The sequence below is a fragment of the Onychomys torridus genome, chromosome 17 (assembly GCF_903995425.1).
Source record: "Onychomys torridus chromosome 17, mOncTor1.1, whole genome shotgun sequence".
Taxonomy (NCBI): domain Eukaryota; kingdom Metazoa; phylum Chordata; class Mammalia; order Rodentia; family Cricetidae; genus Onychomys; species Onychomys torridus.
This window is the reverse complement of record NC_050459.1, coordinates 53,844,295-53,869,336: the sequence shown is the minus strand read 5'-3', so window position 1 is coordinate 53,869,336 and position 25,042 is coordinate 53,844,295. Positions and strand designations below refer to the sequence as shown.

At 43.8% G+C, this 25,042-nt stretch overlaps 1 protein-coding gene across 3 annotated transcripts in view; it reads left to right on the top strand.

Annotated features, from left to right (window-relative positions):
• Nucleotides 1-25,042, top strand: part of Palld (palladin, cytoskeletal associated protein) — a 411,174-nt gene that overhangs the window by 131,772 nt on the left and 254,360 nt on the right. Inside the window, exon 1 of one of the 3 annotated variants that reach the window (XM_036166697.1) lies at nt 12,943-13,226. The exons of 1 other annotated variant lie outside the window; for it this stretch is intronic. The gene's annotated coding sequence lies outside the window, so the exon portion shown is untranslated. Of the gene's footprint in view, nt 1-12,942; nt 13,227-25,042 lie in introns of those variants that run through there. One more of the 3 variants, XM_036166696.1, reaches the window with a different exon arrangement.

Sequence of the window (25,042 nt, the reverse complement as noted above, 5' to 3'; positions counted from 1 at the left end):
TTGGTCCAGAATCCAAGTCTATTAGATGTTGCTGCCCACATCCTCCCGGATCCTTCCTGCTCATTTGATCTGTTTTGGAAACATCCCCATAGACATACCTACATACCCTGTAGGTGTGTTTCCATGCTGAGTCTAAATCTTGACAAGATGACAGTGAAGATTAAACATCGGAGTCCATTTTCATCCAAGAGCTTAGAATACTCGATCAAAGTCACAGATCCCTCGGCCCAGCCCTGGTCCCCTGAGTCTGTGCTGGGCTACCAAGGAATCTGCATTGTACCTAGACCCATTAGATGCTGACGCATGCAACCACAATTCCAGGCTAGCAGATGCCCATCCAACTCTTCAACTGCTTCAAGCTGATATGGTTTGCTTCAGTCTTTCTTGCTCCCGGCCATTGGATACCCTCTGAAGAGTAAGTTAGTAGACTTCTGCCAGAAGAGCTCACAGGAAGCATGCTCAATAAACAGTGAAAAGGGACCCACGTGAAACATGGTGTGAAACGAAAACCTTTCAGGGTGCACAGCCTATCCCCTGTTGTTGTTGTCTTACAGACCTGTGAAGTTTACTTCTAGGGAGAGAGTGAATGTTGCCAGCCTCCAGGTGTGGGTCCCTAGCTGAGAGGAACCACACCACCCAGACAAGGGTGAGAAAAGAGGCTGCCAGGCTCCTCTTCTAAGCTCCCTCTACCCCAATCCCAGCCTGGCTTTGATAGTTGGTACTAAAATGTTTTGTCTTGTTTACTTGCTTTTTTGCTATACTGTTTATGGAAACATGCCTTTCTATCTGGAATTTGGGTCCAATTTAAGCAATTATGCAAAGTCCACATTTCCATATTTCCTTGTTTTGATGTGCAAATCCCTCTCCCAAATGCTTAAGGACCCCATGACAAGTGGCGGAAGGAATTTTTACTACATGGCTCAACTGCCAGTTAGCAACCTCTCTCTTGGCAAGTGTGACCCCCAGGGTTCCATCGCTCCATTAGGTGGCAAATGAACTGCTCAGGCTGTGAAGCCCAGTGACCTGTGACCCACCTTTGCTTCCCAGAAGCTTCCTCCAAGATTTATTGAGGATGAGATGCTATGTAAATCTATCAGGAACGTCCTGGGCCTCCAGGAAAGGGTGATGCTTCAGGTCTGGGAACACATGCTTCATCTGTTTGACTTATATGGGCACCCTAGGGTCTTTATTTGTGCCAAAAAGTAGAAGCCAAGCTTTCATTGTAAACAGATGGAGCTGCTAGCAAGGGAAGCAGAAAATTCTTATAGCTACTCTTAGGCATTAGAGACCCAAAGGAGATTCCGCTCCAAAAGCGAATGAACAGAGCAATTAATAATAATAATAGTAATAATAATGATGATGATAATGATGATTATAGTAAAAACGCCTCCTCTCCCCCAACCCCACAGTGTCTAAGTTTACACACACACACACACACACACACACACACACACACACACACACACACAAAATGCAATCTGTTCTCCATTCTTTCCTTCCTTCCTTCCCCATCGTCTTCTCAATGCCAAATTCTCCATTCCTTCAGTGACGAAACTAAAAATACAAAATGAACAAACTCAATCCCAAATCACAAGGGGGGCGTGCGCTTCTCTTTCCATGACTACAACACAGGCATTTGTCCATCATTGGGGGATTTTTATGAAGCCTTGAGGAATGTTCAGAATTCCAGTCTTGCTCAGACCCACTAACTGGCACGATTCAGACGCCGAGTTTCATGACATCCTGGGAATTTTAATGTAGAAGAAAATGTGGTCCTAGAGAATCTCCATGTGAAAATATTCCATGTATTTTATGTTGGTTTTTTTTTCCCACTTCTTTCAGCCCAGTAAAAAGGACATGTGGGAACTCCTCTTATGTTTCCCTTAACTGGAAGCAACAGGAAGTTGATTATAATCTTCTAGTCTCTAAGCCACAAAGAGAGCCAGAGTTATTAGCTGTAATTTGGTCCATCCTTAAGTTTCTCCATCAAGTAGCATCCTGTTACATAACCACTTTATGCTTCTGAATCTCAATGCCACTGATACCAATCTCTTGACAGATCATACTCTGGTGCCTAAGTTTGAAAATGAGTCACTCTGATGCCCTGACATGCTCCTTTTGCACCGTTGGAGGAAGGGGACACCGGAGATTGTGCAGTCACCTCTGCCATGGGGCAGGACCACACTCAAACTGTCCAAAAAGATCTCTTTCTTTTTGAAGTTTCTACAGAGAAGGGATTCTGTGACCTCCTTAAGTAAAGCACCAGTGTTTCAGCGATGCTAGCATTTCCTGAGGAAAGCTGAGCTCACCATGCCTTTGCTTACCTATTCCATGCGCTGTCCTTTGAGCCTTGGAAAACATGTCTCTTTGCATCAAGACTCCTTTGTGGTATAACAGAAAACTAAGTTGTATGTCGACTCATGGAAAGATAATGAAAAAACATATATTTTCAAAAGTTTCCTTCAGTCTCCCCCAGCTGTCCAATGGGAACAATTGTCTCCCAGACTTACAATAATACTAGAAGGATTAGAAGAGCTCATATTAAATGTATCCTCACCAAAACAACCATTCCAAAGCTACATGCTGTTGTTGTTGTTGTTGTTGTTGTTGTTGTGTGTGTTTGTGTGTGTCATGCATGCTAATGGGTATTCATCTTTACTGTATGTGGGCATATGTGTACACATAGGTGCATATGAACATGTGTGTGGGTATGGAAGCCAGAGCTTGACATGGAGCATCTTCCTCATTTGCTCTCCAGTCAAGGTTCCCTAATTTTACCCAGAACACACAAACTAGACTAGCTAGTCAGCTTGCTGAGGGATTACAGGTAAGTCTCCATACATGCCCAGAATTCACATCAGTGCTGGGGATCCAAAATCTGCTCTCACACGGGTGTGACAAGCTATTTATCAGCTGCCCCTGGAAGTAGCTTTTAATTTTACTTCATTATAGAAGTAATTGGAGCTCCTGAAAAGATACCATATATACACCAACTTTTGTTCATGAGAGAATTATTTTAGTATTCATGTAAGCAAACTGTATTTAAGACTTCAGAATGTACCAGTAAACATTCCTCTCCATAAAACTGGGGCTCTTACTCTGAAGATCCATAGCAGAAGGCTGTGTCCACTCAATGAATTGCAGAGGCAGGCACTGGCTGAGCAAGGATTGCATCTCAGTTGACCAAAGAGCTGCAAGATGAGGATAGAGCACAGTGCAGAATGCAGGAAGAGCAACCACGGACCCTGGGATCAGTATCCAAGGGGGAGATGAAAGGCAGAGGAGGAGAGGAAGAGAATGCTGCCGCAGGGCCATGCAGAACACATCAGTGTGGAGGAATAAGAGGAATAAGAAAGACACAGAGGCCAGAGACTGAAATATAAGGATGTAGGCCAGCAGAGAAGTAGAATCAGAAGAAGTGTTAGGTAGTGCTTGATGGCAAAGCTCAAATGACGAGGAACCATTGTGAATACACTCCTGTAGGACAAAAATTACAGAAAATATGAGAGAAAGCTTTCAGTCCATCGTAAATCACTGAACTTCCAAAATCTATATGACATAAATAAATAGCCAGGCACTTGCTATTCAGTTTATCCTAGACAGCACTACTTTTCTAATTGACCAGGAAGCATACACAGAATTGACCACACTTCAGTCCACAAAGGGAGAAACAGTGAATTCTGAAGAGTTAAAAACCTTGTCTCATCTCTCTCTTTTCTTATTTGATCTTATTTTCTTTTGTGACACTGGAATGTAGAGCCTGGTCCTCTCCCATGGTAGGATGTGGATCCTCTCCCGTGATAGGCAAGCATTCCACCACTGAGCCTATGTCCTGATGAAACTCCACCCTTTGATCACAATGCAGAAATAAAAATGACTGAAATTCCAGTTGTGAGCTGTTAAGCAGTTAAAAGCACGTGTGCTACCCAAGTTCAATGCCCAGAACCTACACCTACGTGATGGAAAGGATTCTTTGATCTCCCTATGTGCACCATGGCACACACATGAAATTCACATATAGTAAATAAATAAATCTATGAATTAAAAAAACTTTTAATTGAAAGTACAAGTGTAAGAATTCCAGATAAATTACTCGCAAACAGCATCTGTGAGCACATTAAATATTAAACCTCCATAGTCATATAGTTTTGTTATAATAAAGCAAGAATAGTTCATCATTAGAAAAATCTATTATTGCCCTCTAATTAGCATATTTAAGTGAAAATGTAAGTTTCAAGATAACTTCTAAGGATGCCGCACCCCCAAAGCATTTGGACAAATGATAATGACCACTGACTACCAAAACAATACCTTTTTAATACAGTAAGATTAAATGAGTAATTATGTCTTTAATATGATAACATATCATTCTCTGAATAAGGAAAATATCTATGTAGTGTAATGCTGACCTCACATTCAAGAAGCCCTGGACTAATAGACAGCACTGCATAAACCAGTTCTGATGGCACATGTCTGTAATCCCAGCACTTGGGAGGGGGAAAGAGTTTCAGGTCATCTTTAGCTATATAGCAAGTTCAAGGGGAGCCTGGGATCCACAAGAAACTGTCTCAACAAAAAAAAAAAAAAAGAATGTCCACACAAAAAAATTTCAGAGCCCTAAAAAATAATAAAATGAATGGCCTCAATTATTTAAAACAGTGTTGGCATGACAACCAGAAAACAGAATGGGAGTCCAGGAACTGACCCATTCCCAAACACAGCATCTCAAAAAAGGAGGATGAAAGAGCTGCTGCCACAAAGACTTGCTGAGGCGAAGCGTGGGCATCAAAGCAGCCCATCAGACTTGGCTCCTGCACACCAATGAGCAGAGCAAAACGGTCATCAGTAGAGTTTGGAGAAGGTATTTGCAAGTGATGGGTCTGATAAACACTTCATATCCAGAATATATCAAGACCATCTACAATTCAACAACAAAAAGACAATTGACTTTAAAAGTGGACAAAGGACATAATTAAAGAGCTTTCCATAGATAGGGCTCAAATATGACACAAATGAAAAAGTGCTCAGTGTCATGATTAAATAAATGAAACTCCAAAAACAAGGTTTCAGTTCTGAGTTCTGAGTTCCACTGAGAGAATTAGCCTGGATATATAAGGTAGAGAGCAATCAAGGAAGTCTCCAGACATCAACTTCTAGCCTCTACACATCCATGTACACATGTGAACACATCCACACATGCAATCATATCACATGCACATACATGAACAAAAAAATAAATAAAAGAATAAATGTCAAAAATTCTTACACTGCTTCCAGTTCCTATATAGTCTCGATTGCCCAAAGCCTGTCTGACATCTGGTGACATGCTGCCTTAGTACCTCATACCCATTGGCACAGTTACCTCCAAAAGCACAGATAACAAGTGCAGATGAGGGTCTACTATTGGTGGGAATAGAAGATGGTGCAACTATGGAAATTCTTTAAGAGATTAAAAGTAAAATTAAATTGCTACATACCACTCCCAGGAACCAAAAGCAGGATCTTGAAGAATCATTTGCTCATCCATGCTCACATGAGGATTATTGACAATAGCCAACAGCAGGTGATCCAAATGTGTGCCAGCAGATGCAGAAATAAAGACTATGTGTATGCACATGTGTAATATTATTTAACCATGAAGAAGAAGGGGCAACCTGTATACACACTCTGTGCATACAGCACATATGAATCTTGAGGACATTGCACTACATGACAAAACCTGTCACAATATGAAAAATGTTGTGTGGTTTCACTTCTGTGTAATGTGTAGAATACAACTGAATCAGGAACAAAAATTGTAACTGAAGACTAGAAGAGTTAGTGAGTTATTCAACTAATGTAAAGATTCAGTTTGAAAGGTAGTTTGGGAAATTATTGCTCAGTATTAATGTGCATCGTATGAAGCTTGATGCTGAAAAAAGATGAAGACAACAAATTGTTTTCTGTAGTTTTTAAAACACAATTACATTTTCCATTATTTTTATAAAAAATAGTAGTAACAGTAGTAGGGTATGATCATTAATTGATAAAATAAAGCAGAATTCCTTCTAAATACCTTATAAACTAAGCAAGAATAAAATACACTCTGTCTTAGTATTCTGTCGCTGTGATGAGAGAACATAACCACAGCAGGTCTTATAAAGGAAAACATTTAGTTGGGGCTATCTTAGAGTTCAAAGGTTTAGTCCATTGTCAGCATGGTGGAAAGCTTGGTGGTGTGCAGGCAGACATGGTGCTGGAGAAAGAGATGAGAGTTCCACATGCATATTGGCAAGCAGCAAGAAGAGAGGATCACATTGGGCCTGGCTTGAGCATCTGTAATCCTCAAAGCCCACCCCCAGTGACACACCTCCTCCAACGAGGCCACACCTCCTCCAACGAGGCCACACCTCCTCCAACAAGGCCACACCTCCTCCAACAAGGCCACACCTCCTCCAACAAGGCCACACCCCCTCCAACAAGGCCACACCCCCTCCAACAAGGCCACACCTCCTCCAACAAGGCCACACCTCCTCCAACAAGGCCACACCCCCTAGTGCTACTCTCTATGGGTGTATGGGGGGGGCCATTTTCATTCAAACCACCACGCATACTAAAATATTTCAGTGTTAAAGACAAAACATGAGGACTGGAGAGATGGCTTGGCATTTAAGTGTGCTAGCCCCTGGAAGTCTGGTGGCCTAAGGACCTGAGTTCCATTCCCAACACCCATATAGTAGAAGTTGACCTTTGGCCTTCATACTAAAGCCCTGATATCCATGCATCCACATCCCCCACACATGTAAAGACTTAATTAATGAATGAACGAGAATATAGGTAGGATCTTCCTGTGTGTTTTTAATGGATAAATTTAACTGTAGAAGAATCAGAAATTAGAGCTCCATAGACAAGAGGTAAAACAGACCTCATAAAACAGAGTAATATTCTCCTTAATAATATTCAGTTTTAAGAAATTGTAAAGAAAAAGTCAAAGACCCCAGCAGAACACGAGAAGGGCATATCAATAGGCTACTACAAAGGAAGCTGAGTGGGCGCCAAGTGTATGAAAAGTTGCTCAGACTGACTCAAAATCAGAAATGCAAATCAGAACTATCCTGAGACATCACTTTTCACCTATCAGATTGGCCAGAGGCCAGATGTATAATTGCATACTCTGTTGGGAAGGCTACAACGATCTGGAATACAGCTGGAATATTGCTAGTGGGAGTGTAAATTGGTTCCGCCCTCTGAAGGGCAATTTGGCTGCATCCATCAAAATCTGAAATGGAAAATGTATTCATCCCACTTGTGGGAATCAGTACCACAGATCTACTTGCACAAGTGTAAAATACCATCCATGGGTGTATAAAACATTGTTTAATGTTTGGAAACAACTCAGATGCCTATTATCGGGATCCTTATTAAATACATCGTACTGCATTTATAAAAGGGAATATGCAACATTCAACATGAACATGTTCTCTATGCTGTGTGTGTGTGTGTGTGTGTGTGTGTGTGTGTGTGTGTGTGCATCATGAATCTCCTTCCTTAAGACTCTCTGATGGCTACCTAATGCTTTAAGAATAAAAGCCAAGGGGCTACGGAGATAGCTTACCAGGTAAAGAGCTTGCTTGCCACTCAACCATGAGGTCCAGAATTCAGATCTCCAGCATCCATGAATGTGTGGCAGGTTGGAGTGGAAGCCAGCTGGTAATCCAAGTGCTCTAGAGTTAGGCAAGAGAGTCCCAGAGGAAACAGGCTCATTAGCTGATCACAGAGCTATGGCTTCTGGGAAAAGACTCAATATATACAGTAGAGAGCAGTCAAGGAGAACTCCAGACATCAACCTCTGTCCTTCACACATACAAGCACACATGTGAACATACATATGTATGTGTATGTGTGTATGTACGTATGTGTATGTATATACATACATGCAAGCATACCACACGCACATCCACATGCAAAAATTAAAAGAATAAAAGTCAAAAAGTTTTTACACTAGCTTTCAGTTCCTACACAGTCTGGATTGCCCACTGCCTGTCTAACTTCTGGTGGCAGGCATTCTGCTTCAGGTTTCCTGCTCTACCACACTGGCCTCTCTGCTGTTTTCCACATGTAGTCCGAATACTACCACTCAGGCCTGTGCATTACCTGGCCCTTACTTCACCCAATAATCTCAAAGCTCACCTATTCACCACCATCAAGTCTTTGCTCAAATGTCACTTTCTCAGTAAAGCGACACTGACCATGTCATCCCAAATCATAATCCCCCCATATTTCCAGTCCTCCTCATGATCTTGCTATGCTTGTCTCAGCTGATTTTATTGTGCTTTAATATAATACATAATTTCCTTACAGATGTTTGTGCTGGCTAGTTTAATGTCAGCTTGACACAAGCTAGAGTCACTGGAGAGATGGGAACCTCAATTGAAAAATGGCTCCATAGGTTCGGGCCGTAGGCAAGCCTGTGGTTTTCAACCTTCCTAATGTTGAGGTCCTTTTAATACAGTTCCTCCAACTGTAACATTATTTTGTCACTACTTCATAACTACAATTTTGCTATTGTTATGAATCATAATGCAAGTATCTGATATGCAGGATAGCTGTTATCTGATCCCCCCCAAAGGGGTCACAACCCACAGGTTGAGAACCACTGCTGGGGGTCACCTTTTTCTTCTCTTTATTTATTCTTCTCTCATATAATACATTCTGACCAAAGTTTCCCCTCCCTCCATGCCTCCCAGTTCCCATACACACATCTCCCATCTCCCCCAGATCCACTGCTCTTCTATTTCCCTTCAAAAAAAGAGCAAGCCTCCCAGGGAAATCAACAGACTAGGCACATACCCTCATATCAAAGCTGGACAAGGCAACCCAATGGGAAGAAAAGGGTCCCAAGAACAGGTAAAAGAGTCAGACAACCCCCATTCCCACTGTTAGGAATCCCACAAAAAACTCAAGCTAAACAACCACCACAAAATACGTGCAGAGGACCCAGCACAGACCGATGCAGGGTCCATGATTGTTGCTCCCGTTCCTGAGAGCCTCTATGAGCCCTGACGCGTTGATTCCGTGGGTTGTGGTCACCTGGTGTCCTGGAGCCTTCCAGCTCCTACAATCCCTCCTCTCCCTCTTCTGTGTGGTTCCCCGAGCTCCAAGGGGAGGAACCCAATGGAGGTCTCCAATTTGGATTCTCCTTAGGCCTAATGTTTGGCGGTGGGTCTCCTGCATCTGCTTCTATTAGCTGCCAGAGGAAGCCTCTCTGATGATGACTGGGCTAGGCACTGATCTATGAGTAGAGTAGATATCATTAGGAATCATTTCGGTGGTTTTTGTTGTTGTTGTTGTTGTTGTTTTGTTTTGTTTTTGTTTTGGACCAGTCATGTCTTGTTCTACCTTAGGTCTCTGTGCCACCCAGTTTCTGGTTCCTAGCCATCCAGGCAGTGTTTGGGTTGGGTTCCCTCTCCTAGTGTGGGCCTCAAGTTAGACCAGTGATTGGTTGGCCACTCCCAGAAGCTCTGAGCCACTATTGTCCCAGCACTTATTTCAGGTAGGACGGTTGTAGGTCAAAGGTTTTGTGGTTGGGTTGGTGTCCCAGTCACACCACTGGAAGACTTGCCTGGTTACAGATGGTTGATTCATGCTCCCTATCCTCCATGACTAGGAGTCCTCACCTTCATAGGTTCCAAGAAGTTTCCACTGCTCTTGGTTTTCATATCACCTCCCTAATGCCCCCCGCCCCGTTCCAATAGTCTCTCCCTCTACTCTCTCCCTCTATCCCTCCCTCCCAACCTGATTGCCCTTATTCCCATCCCTACCACCCCCAGTCTACCTGCAAAATCTATTCTATTTCCCCCTTCCTAGGAAGATTCCCCAACCATCCTCATAGCCCTCCTTGTTACTTAGCCTCTCTGGGACTGTGGATTGTAGCATGATTATCCTTTACTTTACAGCTAATATCCACTTGTAAGTTAGTACATGCCGTGTTTGTCTTTCTGGGTCTGGGTTGCCTCATTCAGGATTTTTTTTTTCTAGTTTCATCCATTTGGTAGGGCATTTTCTTAATTAATGATTGGTGTGGAAGGAATCAGCCCATTGTGGGTGGTGTCATCCCTGGGCTAGTGGTCCTAGGTCCTATAAGAAAGCAGGCTGAGCAAGCCATGAGAGAAAGCCAGTAAGCAGGTGTCCTCCACAGCTTCTGCATCAGCTCCTGCTTCCAGGTTCCTGCCCTGTCTGAGTTCCTGTCCTGACTTCCTTCAGTGATGAGTAGTGATATGGTAGTATAAACCACATAAACTCTTTTCTCCCCAAGTTGCTATTAGCCATGACATTTCATCACAGCAATAGTAACCCTAAGATAATGTTGATTGGCTGCTTAATGCCCTGCCCCCAGATACAGATGCCATAGGGGAAAAAAAAGTCAATTTCTCTAATTCCATGTCATTAGCAAATACAGAAGTATGTGGGTACTGGATGCTGAGCAGGGTTTATTTTCTTTTTTCTTTTCCTTTCTTTCTCTCTTTCTTTCTTCCTTCCTGTCTTTTTTGAGCTGAGGATTGAACCCAGGGCCTTGTGCTTGCCAGGCAAGTGCTCTACCACTGAGCTAAATCCCCAACCCATTTATTTTCAACTGAATTAAAAAAAATAATAATAAAGCATATAATATAAAAGAACATAAAGAAGTGGAACACAGCCCAGTAATAGTTCTGAATATTCTATTTGCAAGAGAAAAGGAAAAAAGAAAGTTTTTTGTACCTGTGTACTTAAGGTAATCTGAAAGCCTACAGGGAAAGCTAATATCACCATTAACCTGTGGAAGGGTGTAGGCAAGAGTGCCCTGCATCTGTATTGGTTTAAATTATGTGAATTGTTGCTTATTCAATTTTTTTCAGTCATTTGAGACAGGGTCTCTATGTAGTCCTGGCTATCCTAGAACATGTTATGTTGACCAGGCCACCTTGAACTCACAGAGATCTTCCTACCTCTGCCCCCTGAATGCTGGGAGTAACAGTGTGCTCCACCATGCCTGGCTATTAATTTCCTTTTTGTAAGAAGAAGCTGATATCATGATTCCCAGACAAAAATCTTAACAGTAGCTGTGAGGAGAGTGCTCAAGAATTTGTGGTTTGAACAAGCTCCTAGTCCTTCAGGTTCTTCCTGAGTGCTCCATGGGCCACACACTAAGAAAATCTGTCACCTTCTTTCTCCTGGTCTGGGAAGCTCTGCAAAATGTACAGCAGGGAGAGGGCTTCCATTTGAAGCTTAAGCAGATGGCTGATTGCAGAGATAAAGGGTGGGGCTTCCATGAACATTGGGCACCTCTTAGCTACACCCAAAAGGTAACTTCTTAGGTGCAGAAAATGGGGAACAGCAGACTCCATCCGAACTCACACAAAGCAGCCTAGAAAGGTTCCCATCTTTGACTGAGGCTGCGTCTCAGAAGTCTAAAATGTTTACCTTTTCAGCAAGAGTGAACTCAAGGGCTGCTCAAGTTTCTCTGCTTAGGGGAGCCACATGCCAAGTCCCTTTTGTTTTAGCCTGTGCCTTCAATCAACAAAACACCTTCTGATTCGAAAGAGAAAGGCACTTCTCAGCACCCCTCCTAGAGACAAGAAAGGAAGGAGTGAAACTCAAGAGTCCTGTTTCCTTTGCTGTCTTTCAGAGGAGCAACATTTGACTGTTTCTCAGTAAACTCAGGAAAACTGACAGAGAGACAAAAGTAAAAAGATATACAAGAAAGGACCGAACCTGCCAAATCTGGAATATCTTCCCATTGAAAAGCAACCTCGACCTTATTAAATTGACAGCAATTCCCAAAGGAAAGGGAAAATTTAATAAGGAAGGGGAAAAAATCTAGTATTTCATGAGCCATCACTTCCCTGGGATAAGAAATGTGAACCAATGCTTTTAATGTGTTTACTTCCAAACATGCCTCCTGCTATCTCTGGTTGGACCTCTCAGGATGACTATTTTTGGAGCCCATGCTCTGATAAGGCTTCTAATTCACTTCAAGAATCTGCCATGCCTTTGACATTTCATGGACTCTACTTAAATTAATAGCTTCATTGGTCCCTGGTGAGTTTCTTCTTCAAATTTCTAAACCCAATCCTGGATTTCCCTGTCTCGGACAGGCTAATTCTGGAATGTGGAGATGGGAAATACAAGCAAGTGGTGAGGTCAGCTCTGCCAGGGTACTCAGTCTGCCAGGGAGTTGATAGCTGGCAGGTAAGAAGGTTTTATGAAGTGGTTGATGTGGGTTTTCCTATTTCTCAGTCCTACCCTTCTGTCTAGTGACTGAGTCACTGTGACATGATGCAGCAGGGAAGGACAACAGGGAAGTGCACATGTTCACTCTCAGTGAATCGCGGCTTGGATGCCGCCGAGGGAAAGACTTGATTAATGACAGGCTTGTTCAACATCAAAAAAGAACAAAGACCAGATTTATTCTCGGCATTCCCTTTCATAAGGGCTCCCTGTGTGACATGGTGATTAATTTATAGACTTGCAGGAGAGTATGTAACTTAGGAGGAGTGACACACACGGGATCGTCGGAAGACACTCTCTCCTGGAAGGGGGTATAAGGGAGGCAAAGGCGAGAGTTCACGTCACCTAGTCACACTCCCAGGTGTGTACAGACACACTTTCTTGGTGCAATGGGCTGAGGTGTCTAGGAACGGCTTCAAACTGAGGCTGACCTGGCCAATCGGTGGCTTGTTCGGAACTTGCCTGTGGCTGGCTGGGACTCGCTTGTCACTTCAGTGGTGGGTGATTGTGATTTCCCCCCACCCCGGGGCCAAACAAAAGCCTTGGGACGTGTAAGCAGGGCAGGAGAGAGAGGGGCGTTATTTCTGGACATTAGCAACATTCCTGCCCAGGACACACCCTCACCCTCTCCCCCTCCCCAGCAGCCGCTGGATCCTTTTCTACCTCTCTCTCTCTCTCTCTCTCTTCCTCTCGCTCACTCGCTCACACCCGGCGCACACGCGCCCCTCTGCAGACGCGGTGCACTCGCGCGGCTGCAGTCCAGCTGCTGGCTCGGGCGGCGGGGACGGGGACCCACGTCCTCTGGCGTCTCCACCACCGCAGGCTGCTGGGAGCCCAGCGCTAGGCGACCCGGCTGCCTGAGCACGCTCCTGCTCCGCGACCTCCAGCCCTCTAATTGCCCGCAGAGAGCGGGCGGGATCCGAAAGAGCCCAGGGGAGCTTCTTCGGCGGGGTGTGCCGAGCGTGTTCGGTGCCCAGCTGGTAAGTGGCAGCGTTGGACCGGTGCAGACCCGCGTTGGGGAGCACGGCCCTCCGGATCCCCGAGAACCCCTTACAGGGCGCGCGCGGGCAGAGGGTCCTGCTCCACACCAGACTCCTCTGTTGTTAGGGCTGGGTGGGGGAGGGGAGAAGGGCGTGAGGTTACATCTCTGCCCTCTTTGTCCACCCCCCAACCCCCTTTTAAAACGCCTCTTTCTTCCACTGCACACCCCTGGAGCACCTTGGGACGGGTTTTCGTCTAATTTCTCATCCGCTGCACCCCTGGCTGAACTAGAAGGAAAGTTTGACAACGCCAGCCGCTTCTGACAGCCTGAGCCACTCAGCGGGCTGAATGAGCTCTAGCTGGAAATGCTGTATCTCAGGGAAAGTTTGACGTTGGTTTTTGTTTGTTTGTTTGGGGTTTTGTTTTTTTTTTTTTTTAATTGTTGGTGGTGGGTTTTTTTTTTTTCCTCTTCTTAAAAAAATCTGGGCGGTTTTCACCCCTGCTGTCCTTGCAATCTCCGGAAATTTGTTTGTTTTCTTGGGTCTCACTCGATTGCAAGTCCTTTGTCTAACCAAATCTAAAGCTACTTTCTCTGCTCCTTTTTTCTCTTGGAAGCCCTTTGGACTGAGTCCCTCCCTCATTAGTTAGCATGCAGTTGGCTGTGGTTGTGGGGAACAAGTGGCAGGCAGAATACAATAGGGAAGAATGCATTCCTGATGACTCCTCTAGCATGGAAAGACGGAGAACAGAAAAACTGCCCCCCCCCCCCCCCCCCCCCGCCGCCGCGTTTGCATTACTTGTCATGTTTTACAAGGATTCGATTTGGGGAAATTCTAGAAATGGTCGATTCCAGCAGCAACCAGTATTTCTTTTAGGGAGATTTCTCACAATCTACCTGCATCAAAAGCCTATATGCGGATCCAGGCACCTGATAAGCCAAACTCAGAATTCACCTCACAGTTCCCTGACTGGCGGTAGGCTTCTGATGAAGGGGAAGGGTGGTGTGTTTGCAGCAGGGGGCAAGAGGGAGGGCCGTCTGAGAAAGGGGCTGTTCTCCAAGGATAGCTGGTTTTTGCTCCCTGCTCCCCCTCCACACAACCTTCTGATGACTGACAGAATCATCAGGATACTGGAATGTAGCTTAACATCCTAGCAAGTTCACGTTGAATTCCTAACCACAGGATGAAAACAGACTTTGAATAGCCCTTCTTAACACTTCCAAGTAGAGCTCAGCAAAATGCATGTTTATTTCTGTTGCTGATAAATCCATGGGAGATCTCTACAGAACCCAACAATTTAGGGGGGGGGTGGAGAGTCCTAGGCTTATAACTGCCCACCTAATAGCAAACAGGTTATTTTCCGTAGCCCGGGAGTCTTGCATTTTCTACCCACCATTGTTTTAGAGCTTACAGAAAGATATGACCAGCATGCATTTGGGCTATTCCCACCCCCAGCTGAAATGCAGTTCTCCCCGTTGTATCTGATGAGAATGATTGTTGCCACACACATTACCAGGATGTAAAATAACATGTCTCAGAAAAGATTATAGCTAGTAGACACACACGTCTATAGTTACCATACATTTTTTTTCCTTTGTCACTTGAGGGGTGAGACCTACTTTGGACATCACAGAGTTTACATTTGCAGGGTGATAATATTGTTTTATGACTTTGCTGGCTTCTCTGCCACTTTCACTGCAAATCTCCCTTTACTAGAATCAGCAGTGATGATTCTGGAAGGCTAAAATTAGAAAGTTTGGGGACCCTTTAAGCATATCCTTCTTGTCTCCTAGAAGTTCTTCAAGGCCTCCCTTTAAATGCTCACTTCAGCAATCGCTGTAAGATGATAGCGAGGTACTCTAAAATAGCACTTTTATTTGGAACATGTTTTTCCCTCAAGCCTTAATCATGCTTTGCCAATGTATGTTGAACTTAGATTCCCAGAGGCGCCTACAGACACGCTCAATGCATTTACCATCCCTTCAAAGACTGTGTACTTAACTCTTGGAAGAGTTCCTTTAAAAAAAATAAAAATAAACAAACAAAAGATCCAGTTGCACTTGGAAAACACAAGGCTGGGTCCTCTGATGCGACAGCAGAAGGCAGTCACAAAGAGTTTGTGCCTGGGACAGCTCAGCTAGGTGTCTCGTAAATTAATCATGAATTGAATAATTGATTTCTAACACGTTGAGCTGCTCTTAACTCCTCAGCTGTACATATAAAGACAGATTACTACAGAGGTCTAGTTCTCTTAGAAATCCAGTTAAGGGTTACCAGCTGATTTCAGAGTTGGGTGGTGTATACACCTCGCATGCTCTATGAAACACCTGGACATAACTTCAGGCTCTCTTGGCTGTCCCATTTCCAGGACAGCCTCAGTGGGTGACCTTCCCATTCCTTCGTTGGTCAGCTCTGAAACTTGGTGGAGCTGATGGGTACAACGGGTTTCTGTAAATGTAATTAAACATGCCTCTGCCAGCCTGCCTGTGGTATTTGTGAGTGTTTCCATAAGGAAAACTGTTCTGGGGCTCTATTTGCCCACTGTGGTTTGTGTCATGTTGCCCTGCTGTTCTGCAGCCCTTGCAGTTTGTGTGTGTGTGTGTGTGTGTGTGTGTGTGTGTGTGTGTGTGTGTGTGTGTGTTTCTGGAATGATTAAGACATGATGTCATGTGCTATCTCAGTGCGGAACTTTCAAGGCTCTTGCTGGGGTCTGTGCGCCTGGGGGGGCAGGGGTGGGGTGGAAGCTCCCTAAGAGCGCACTTGGTAGCGACTCCCCGTCTGCTCCAGCACATTCCATTGCCTGGAGACCAAAGCCACCAAATGATTTGCGGTCAGAGTGATTTGGGACTGGTTAGAGATGATTTAAAAGGAGGGTTATGGGCACATGAAGTGTAGGGTAAGAAAATATATTTTACTACTTTATTGAGACCACATGGCTCCAACTTCAACTTCTTTTTAACATGGAAATTGTTGAGTGAACTGGCTTACAGTGGTCCCTCCCCCCACTTTTTTTTTCTTTTTTATGGCTTGCAGCAAAAAAGCAGCCCTCCTCATTTATTGTAAGCTTGACCTTCCTCTTTCTGGAAATTGGAAAAAAAAAAAAAAAACAGAAAAATGGATCAAATGGTTACACTCTTTGGATCACTGGTGAAGAAGAGACCCCACTCTTCTCAATAAGTGGAAGAAGGATCTCTAATGGTAGACTTGGAAGAGCATCCGTTGCACAAGAAGCAAGTGCCAGGTTGAACAAAGGGTCACAGAATGTCAGTTCTAGAGGGACATGTTGCTTGATAAGTGGAAGGAATGATTTGGGTCAACCGCCTGAGGATTCGGTATACCCTGTGATTAATAACGGAGCCAAATGAAACATACAGTCTTTCCTAATGCACAGACAATGGTGAATGAGCTCAGAGACCAGGGTCCTCTTCTCATTAGCTGTCTTTGGAAACACATAACCCTCGGACCCATGCTTCACTACCACCCCTTCTAATCAGATCATCATAGATTGGCACAGCCAACCACCTATCACCACCAAACAAGTTAGCGAATCTCCATCCAGCATGAACCTAAAATGTCTGTTATTACTTCATTCTGTGCTTACACCCATCCTATTTCAACCAAAGTTTGTGCCATAATCTCATAGACAAAAGGCTACTCAAAAGCCAGCTCTGAAACTCCAGCTTGATGTTATGAGTCTGGTTAAAGAAGCTAAGCTGTATAGAAAGCTCACTTGTGAACATGACCCGTCTAGTAACAGCCATCAACTGGCATCTGAGGACCATCACTATAATATTATGGAAGGGAGCTTGTGATGTCCCTAAGAAGTCATCATAGTTGCTGCTCTGCAGCTCTGCTTGTCTAAGTCAATCTGAATTCCCATGGTTGGAGCCTGTGTGCATCCAAGAGTTTGAAAGAAAGCATGTGGAGGTCAGATTCATGTGGTGGCTTATGAGAAAACCTTCTGACCACAGAAGGGGGTAGGAAGAGGAGACAGTACCAGATGATGGAAATCAAATGGCCCTGGAATTGAAGATTCTGGTTTGGTTTGCCACCATGTAACCTTGGACAAATGAAATAAAAATGCAACATATTAGGCAGGCTTGGACTATGTTTTATCATTTTCTTGATGTAGTATCCTTAGACATTAGACAGAAAACAAAATAGGTAGTGTTATTTCTATTGCACAATTATGAAAACTGTAGTTACAGGGGTTATTGATGTTTTCAAGGTCACACGGCAGGTCAGTGTTGGAATTTGGTCCCAAATTCAGAACTTTTAAAACTTCAAATCCCATATTTTTTCCACTGTAGCAGGCAGCCCCCACAACTCTTAACCTCTATGGACCTTACTCTCCTCATTTGCAAGAATGAGACATTTGGCTCAGAATAGGGCAGACCATTCCAAGTTAAAATTCTGTGTCTGATGAATCACTGGCTGGAAAGAACTTGATGAAATCACTTAGTCATATTCCTTACTTGCAGCAAGACTCTATCTATTCTAAAAGGAAAATATAGATCTTTTCTTGCAACCCGGTGCAGAAAGGGGCCCCGGGACAGGAGAATGTGTGAGCACACAGCACAGAGAGAATGAGAGAAGTGGCATGTCAGCGCCCAGTGGGAACTCTAGGCTTTTATGCTTTTCAGTTGGGGTCTTGCCTTAATAGAAGTGGATGTTGCAGGGCTAAGGGTGTGGTTTAATTGACAGAATGCATAACCTAACATGCTCAAAGCCCAGGGCTCAATAGCTAGCCCTGCATAAATCATGTGTGAAGTGGTGTATACACCTATAATCGTAGCAATTAGGGAGTAGAAGATCAGAAATTCACCATCATCCTTGGCTATATAGAGAATTTAAGACCGACCTAGGATACACAGTCTCTGTCTTTAATACCAATAATAATAATAATAATAATAATAATAATAATAATAATTAGAAGAAGAAGACTGTGTCAAAATTTACAGTAAAAATGTCACTAGCACACATTACTGGGTAGGAAGAAATTGTTTTAAGAGGAAGTTAGGACCCGTGCAGTTACTAAGGGCTCCAGGAGGAGGTGATGACTGAAACAGCAATGGGAACATTTCTATTTAAAGAAACAAACCTAACCGTCTTTATCTGGTGGGAGTGGCGAGCAGATGACCGAGTTCCACTGGCGCTTGGTTGGTTTGTACTGTTGGCATTGGCACACTGAGAATGAGAAAGGACTCCAGTTTACATTGCTGCCTACAAGCATAGGAGTGGAGAACCTTAACATTTCTTCCCTGTCTCCCTGCACTGTTTCAATGACATAACCACCAGAGTCCACCAATCATTTTGGAAAATGACCAGCAATCAGACCTAACCCCACCTTGCTCAGCTAAATTGGCTGTGATTTTTAAAACATTAACCATTTTTCCATGTTCTTCCTGTTTCATTTCCAGGAAGTAGATGTTATAAGCAAGACAATGACTTTGGGGACACATGTGAGTAACTATTACGACTCCATAGCTTACTTAGACAAGGTATCAACTGCTCACCTGTGAAATGGACTAACTGTGCCTACATTGATGTTTGATATTCCTTAGAAATTAACCCTGGAACACAGGTCAATGGGCTATGTAAAAATTAGTTTGCATCATTAAAGAAAAGGCCGGAATCTCGACTATTCCTAATCTGTGAAATCACTGATAATCTCCTTTTTTGTTTGTTTGTTTGTTTGTTTGTTTTGTTTTGTTTGTTTGTTTCTTTGTTTTTTGTTTTTTTGAGACAGGGTTTCTCTGTAGCTTTGGAGGCTGTCCTGGCACTTGCTTTGTAGACCAGACTGGCCTCGAACTCACAGAGATCCACCTAACTCTGCCTCCCAAATGCTGGGATTAAAGGCGTGCGCCGCCGCCACCACCACCCAGCGTAATCTCCTCTTATTTTATCTCAATCGCATTCTTAGCCAAAGATCAGTTTTCTTTATTTTTACTATGGGTCAGGCACATAGATTGTTTTAATCTTCAAAAAGGTATTATGCAGTAACTATCCCCATTTCTATATCCTGAGTGAGAACTTGTGTTCCTGCTCATGGGATGGTATTTCTCATTGTGTTTGAACATGGAGGAAAGATTAACGAGGTCCCCTGACTTCTTCCAGAAGGGCACTGATCTGAAAAGCTCTTCCCTCCTAATAATATCATCTTAGGGGTAAGACTTCAACATATGAGCTCTGCAGCCACACCAACATTCACACCAAACAATCAGTGTATTCTGGAATGATCCCACAGTCCCTCCTCTCCCTGTCCTCATTCCTGGATGGCTTCCTGGTACCCCCTGCCCATGCTCCTCTCCTGCTCCCCACATCCCTATCTCTGGAATAGCCCACATTCTCTCTTTTGCCTCTTTCAAAAACAGGTACTCCTCCAGAAGACCTTGTAGCTCTCTGCAATTTGACTACCTCATAACATCAGCCCATCAAATAGGTGTCCTATTATGGCACATGGGAATCAATGCCCAAACCCTCCTCCAGTACATTTATTATTCTCTTTACAGTGGCCAGAAAACTTTGGCGTGTTAACTACAACTGCCATGCTACTCTCACATATGAATGTGCGAAATTGTGAAAGACCTTGGAATTCACCTGGTTGGTTATATTTATTTCACACACAAGGAAATTGAATTACAGAAAAGCTGACTCCTTAGCCCCCAACCACAACTCTGACCCTGATCTGGGGTAGGTTCTAAATCCAGCTACTATTGTTTTTCAAATAATTTCCAATCTATTGCTTTTTTTCTTGACCTGCATATTCCTATCTGATGTGCCCCAATTAGAGTTTCCAAATTCCAACACCAGCTTGAATTTTGAGGGCTTGGTCCCCAGCATATAGTGCTGTTTTGAAGACTCTAAGAACCATTTGGAAGTGCAGCCTACCTAGCAGAAGTGGGTCCCTAGAAATATTCCTTTGAAGGTTCTATTTACTCCTGGTCACAGCCCCACACCCTGTAGTTGATTATTTTTTCTATGGTTTTGCTTTTTGGTCTTTGGTCTTTTGGGGGCCTACCACCCAGCTCCCAAATAAATCACACTTGGAGGCTTTTTCTTAATTATAAATGCCTTGCCTTAGCTTGGCTTGTTTCTTGTCATTCTTTCTTAACCTATTTTAGCCCATCTACTTTTTGCCTCTGGGCTTTTACTTTTTTTCTATTTCTGTATATCTTTCTTTCTTACTCCATTGCTGGTTGTGTGCCTGGGTGGCTGGCTGGCCCTATGCATCCTCCTCCTTCTCTCTCACTACTTGATCTTTCTTCTCACAGATTTCTTCTATTTATTCTCTCTGCCTGCCAGCCCTGCCTATCCTTTCTCCTGCCTTGCTATTGGCTATTCAGCTCTTTATTAGACCATCCGGTGTTTTAGATAGGTAAAGTAACTCAGCCTCACAGAGTTCAACAAATGCAACATAAAAGAATACAACACATCTTTGCATCATTAAACAAATGTTCCATAGCATAAACAAATGTAACACATCATAAAGTAATATTCTACAATACCCTTTACATTGTGGTCCACCATCGTGTGAGCAGCCAACTCAAATCCTACTACCACAACAGAAGCTGATCGATCTGCCTCCCAGCTACGATGGACTGAAACCCTGAGTTAAAATCAATCTTTCCTCTTATTTGTTGTTTCCAATATGTGTTTTGGTTACAACAATGCAAAAGTTGAATGCAGGTTATTTGGCAAGCATTTGGAAAGGTGTCTTTCTCTCTTTGCAGGAGCAAATTCAGAGGACAGATTCTGACAGGAAGGACTTTTGTTTTGCTTTTCATGTAACCCTTCTGCTAGACTTAAGCATGGTTTTTTCCTCAAGAACATCTGGTGATTGTCAACTTTAGCTCCTGGAATGGAAGAGTCAAGTCCTGTAGTTTTCTTCTCTTCAGATTAAATCACCCCAGCTCCTTCTGCTTTCCCACAGTGGTTCTTCTCCAGAGCGTTCATCATCTTTATTTCTATCTGTTGAACTAAGTCCAAAGACTCTATGCTTCACAAACTGTGAAGTCCGGCACTGGACAAAGGAGGCCCATAAATGTATGATAAAGTGACAATGACCTCATGGTTCCTTCAGACTGTGCTTCAATCAGTGAAGCCAATGCTCACATTCATGTTTGGTTCTGGCTGGACCTCGTGGGCTCATTCTCAGCTTATTATCCTCATTTGGCGAGACACTGCTTATGTGTGTGTGATAATGATCCTCTCCCCTCCAGGATCATCCAGAACCTTTCCTACTGAGCTGTTTTTTCCTTGGTCTCTGGCTGTTTCTCTAATTCATCAATTCACTGGGGACTCGAATGTGATTCCATTTGCTTTTCCGTTTCTTAATTCTCAACACCAGCTACTGTCCCGCCCCCCCCCCCACAGTATATCCATTTACCCCTAATGAAAGCAGACCCCAGAGACTTCCATCCCTTCACAGCTCTTCTCCCTTATAGATCCAGAATGTGAAAAGTGAGTTGGTCCATCTCCCATTGCCAGGTACTCTGACTATCAAACGAGGTTAGAAACTCTTAACAGAAGAGACCAGCAAAAAGCCATGTAGTAAATGCACACTACATGGCTATAACATAGGTAAATTGAAAATCAGTATCTGTCTGCCTTGGTTATGTGGCAGAAGTTTACAAGATTCCACTGTAGCCCAGAAACATAATAGTTGCAAACATTTTGCACTTACAAATGGCATTTACCTTTGTTATCTTCAACAATCCACCTACAGAAATTGACTGTCCCCAGGTTTAAGAACTCAGGCTCAGTGAAGTAAAATGATTTTCAAGACTACCTAGGGACAGAATTCAAGTGTGCTGTCATTAAATGTCCAACACTCTACTATATTTCCCTTTTCTAAAGTCTTAGAATTTCAAAATACAAACAACCCCCCCCCAAAAAAACCCGCCCAGTTCCTAACAAGTGGGATGTTTATCAAAAATACAGATTCTAGGACCAAGGCTTTGAGACACACTGATTTATTAGCCTGAGTGGAACTCTGAAAATATATAGTTTATTTTATTTTACCTTTCTTTTTGCTAAGTGAAGAGTTCAGGTTTTTTAATCAGCATTTGGGGAAGTGTCTTTCTCTCTGCATGACCCCAGGCTCACCTCAAGGTTACTATGCAGCTAAGAATGACCTTGAACTTCTAATTCTCCTACCTTTCAGAGTGGTAGGTACCTTATAGGAATGCACCACCAAGATGGGATTATGTAGAGTCATGGATCAACCCCGATGTTTCTTATGTCCTAGGCAAGCACTATACCAAGTAAGCTTATGTAGCCTGGAGCAGTATCCCAGCCTGGATCTGCATTTTATCAAGCTGTTTAGACGGTCTAGAAGAAGAGCCAGTAGACATAATTGAGAATGCCTTTTCCAGACCAGACCCATTAAATACAACAGATTTGCCTTTGTACATGACAATCAGCAGGGGAAAAAACCATAATCCACACAGGAAGGTTCCCTGGCTCCCCTGCATCCATGGCTGTGGCTTGCAGAGCCAGCGACCGTGCCTCTTCTGCATCAAATCTGCTTTGGACCCCTTTTGATTTTTCTGTGTTTGTGTGTGTGTGTGTGTGTGTGTGTGTGTGTGTGTGTGTGTGTGTGTGTGTGTTTTAAGGCACAGGTGTACATCTATGAGAGAGAGAGAGAGTTCATGTTTGTATAGATGCACCTAGAAACCACAGGTGGATGTTGGAATCATTTTCAACTCTTCTTTTCCCTATTCATTGAGGTAGGGTCTCTCAGCCAAACCTGGAGCTCATCTATCTGGCTAATCACTAGCCAGCTTGCTCTAGGGATCCTGTCTCTACCTTCCCGTATTGAAATTACAGGTGGTTTGTCAAGCTACCCAGCGTTTGTGTAGATTCCAGTCAACATGCTTGCATAGCGAGTGCTTAACCCTCCGACAGCCCTAGGCCTGTTAGTTTTACCAGCGTGTTTTTACTTCTCCTTTTTGAGTCCTCTGCCACGGCTTCCCATTTGGGTTGTAGATAAACAGCACCTGACTCTGTCCTCTGCAGCTCCAGATCAGAAGACATGTCCAACAATGCCTTCTAGTAGACCTGAATCCTCAAAGATGAGACGGTCTGATGGCTTTCATGAAGTCTTGCATGGTACCCTTATAAGTGCACACACACCCTGTACTAGTCAGGCTTCCAAGTCTGTGATTAAACACTGTCCTTCTCAGGGTTACTACTGATGTGATGAAACATCATGACCAAAGCAAGTTGGGGAGGAAAGAGTTTATTTATCACTGTTCATCATTGAAGGGAGTCAGGATAGGAACTCAAACAGGGCAGAAACCCAGATGCAGGAGCTGACGAAGAGACCGTGGAGAAGTGCTGCTTACTAGTTTGCTCTTCATGGCTTGCTCAGCCTGTATTCTAATAGAACCCAGGACCACCTGCCCAGGGATGCCACCACTCGCAGTGCGCTGGACCCTTCCCATCAATCACTTTAAGAAAATGCCCTACAGCCTTGCCTATAGCCCAGTCTTATGGAGGCATTTTCTCAGTTGAGATTCCCTTCTTTCAGATGGCCATAGCCTGTGCCAAGTTAACATAAAACTAGCCAGCACACCAACCTTAGCATCACTCACAAAGTATGCAGAAGAAAGCTTCATAGCCAGTTTGAAGTCTTACCCCACAGATAAGCTCAAAATCCATTGTTCTTTACAATCCAGGTGCTTTCATAGTCTAATAGAAGGCTGGTCTGGGCACTGTAGTGAGCATTACTTGGGTACCAACAATACACCAGGCACTGCGCTGCCTCCTTCCCAAGCATTGTGTATGTTTACCTCCTTGCTGATAAGGCGCATATTTAAGGTGATTCTCTGGGATACTCTCAAGGCACCTTGAAATTGGGTGCCTGGTGAACTGTAAAAACTGACAGAGACCCACTATCTACCAGAGAAAGTTGGGTCTTCCAGGTGTTGTAGAATATTATTTTAAGATGTATTACATCTGTTTATGCTGTGGAACATTTGTTTAATGATGCAAAGATGTATTGTATTCCTTTATGTTGCATCTGTTTAACTCTGTGAAGCTGTGTTACTTTGCCTATTAAAACACCTGGTTGTCTAATAAAGACCTGAATGGCCAATAGTGAGGCAGGAGAAAGGACAGGTGGAGTAGCAGGCAGAGAGAATATATAGAAGGAGAAATCTGGGAGGAGAGGAAGAAGGAGCAAGGAAAAGGAGAGGAGGACCCCAGGGGCCAGCCACACAGCCACACAGCCACACAGCCACACAGCCACACAGCCACACAGCCAGACATAGGGTAAGAAGGGAAGAACGGGTATAAGGTAAAAGCCCAGAGGCAAAAAATAGATGGGGATGATTTAGGTTAAGAAAAGCTGGAAAGAAATAAGCCAAGTTAAGGCCAGGCATGTATAATTAAGAATAAGCCTCCATGAGTGATGTATTTGGGAGTTAGGCGGCAGGTCCCCCCAAAGAGAAAAAAACATCAACTACGTTTTGGTGTTCCAATATGGAGCCATAGAAAGCTGAACAACATCTGAACACAACAGCAAGAGGTGTCAGGCCAGATTCATTTATCAATGTTTCATCAAAGAGTAGGAGAACCTGGACTACAGTGGTGCACACCTTTAATCCCAGCACTTGGGAGGCAGAGACAGGTGGATCTTTGTGTGTTCGAAGCAGCCAGGACTGCCAGGACTACACACAGAGAAACCCTGTCTTGGAAGAGAGAGAGAAAGAGAGAGAGAGAGAGAGAGAGAGAGAGAGAGAGAGAGAGAGAGAGAGAGGGAGAGAGGGAGAGAGGGAGAGAGGGAGAGAGGGAGAGAGGGAGAGAGGGAG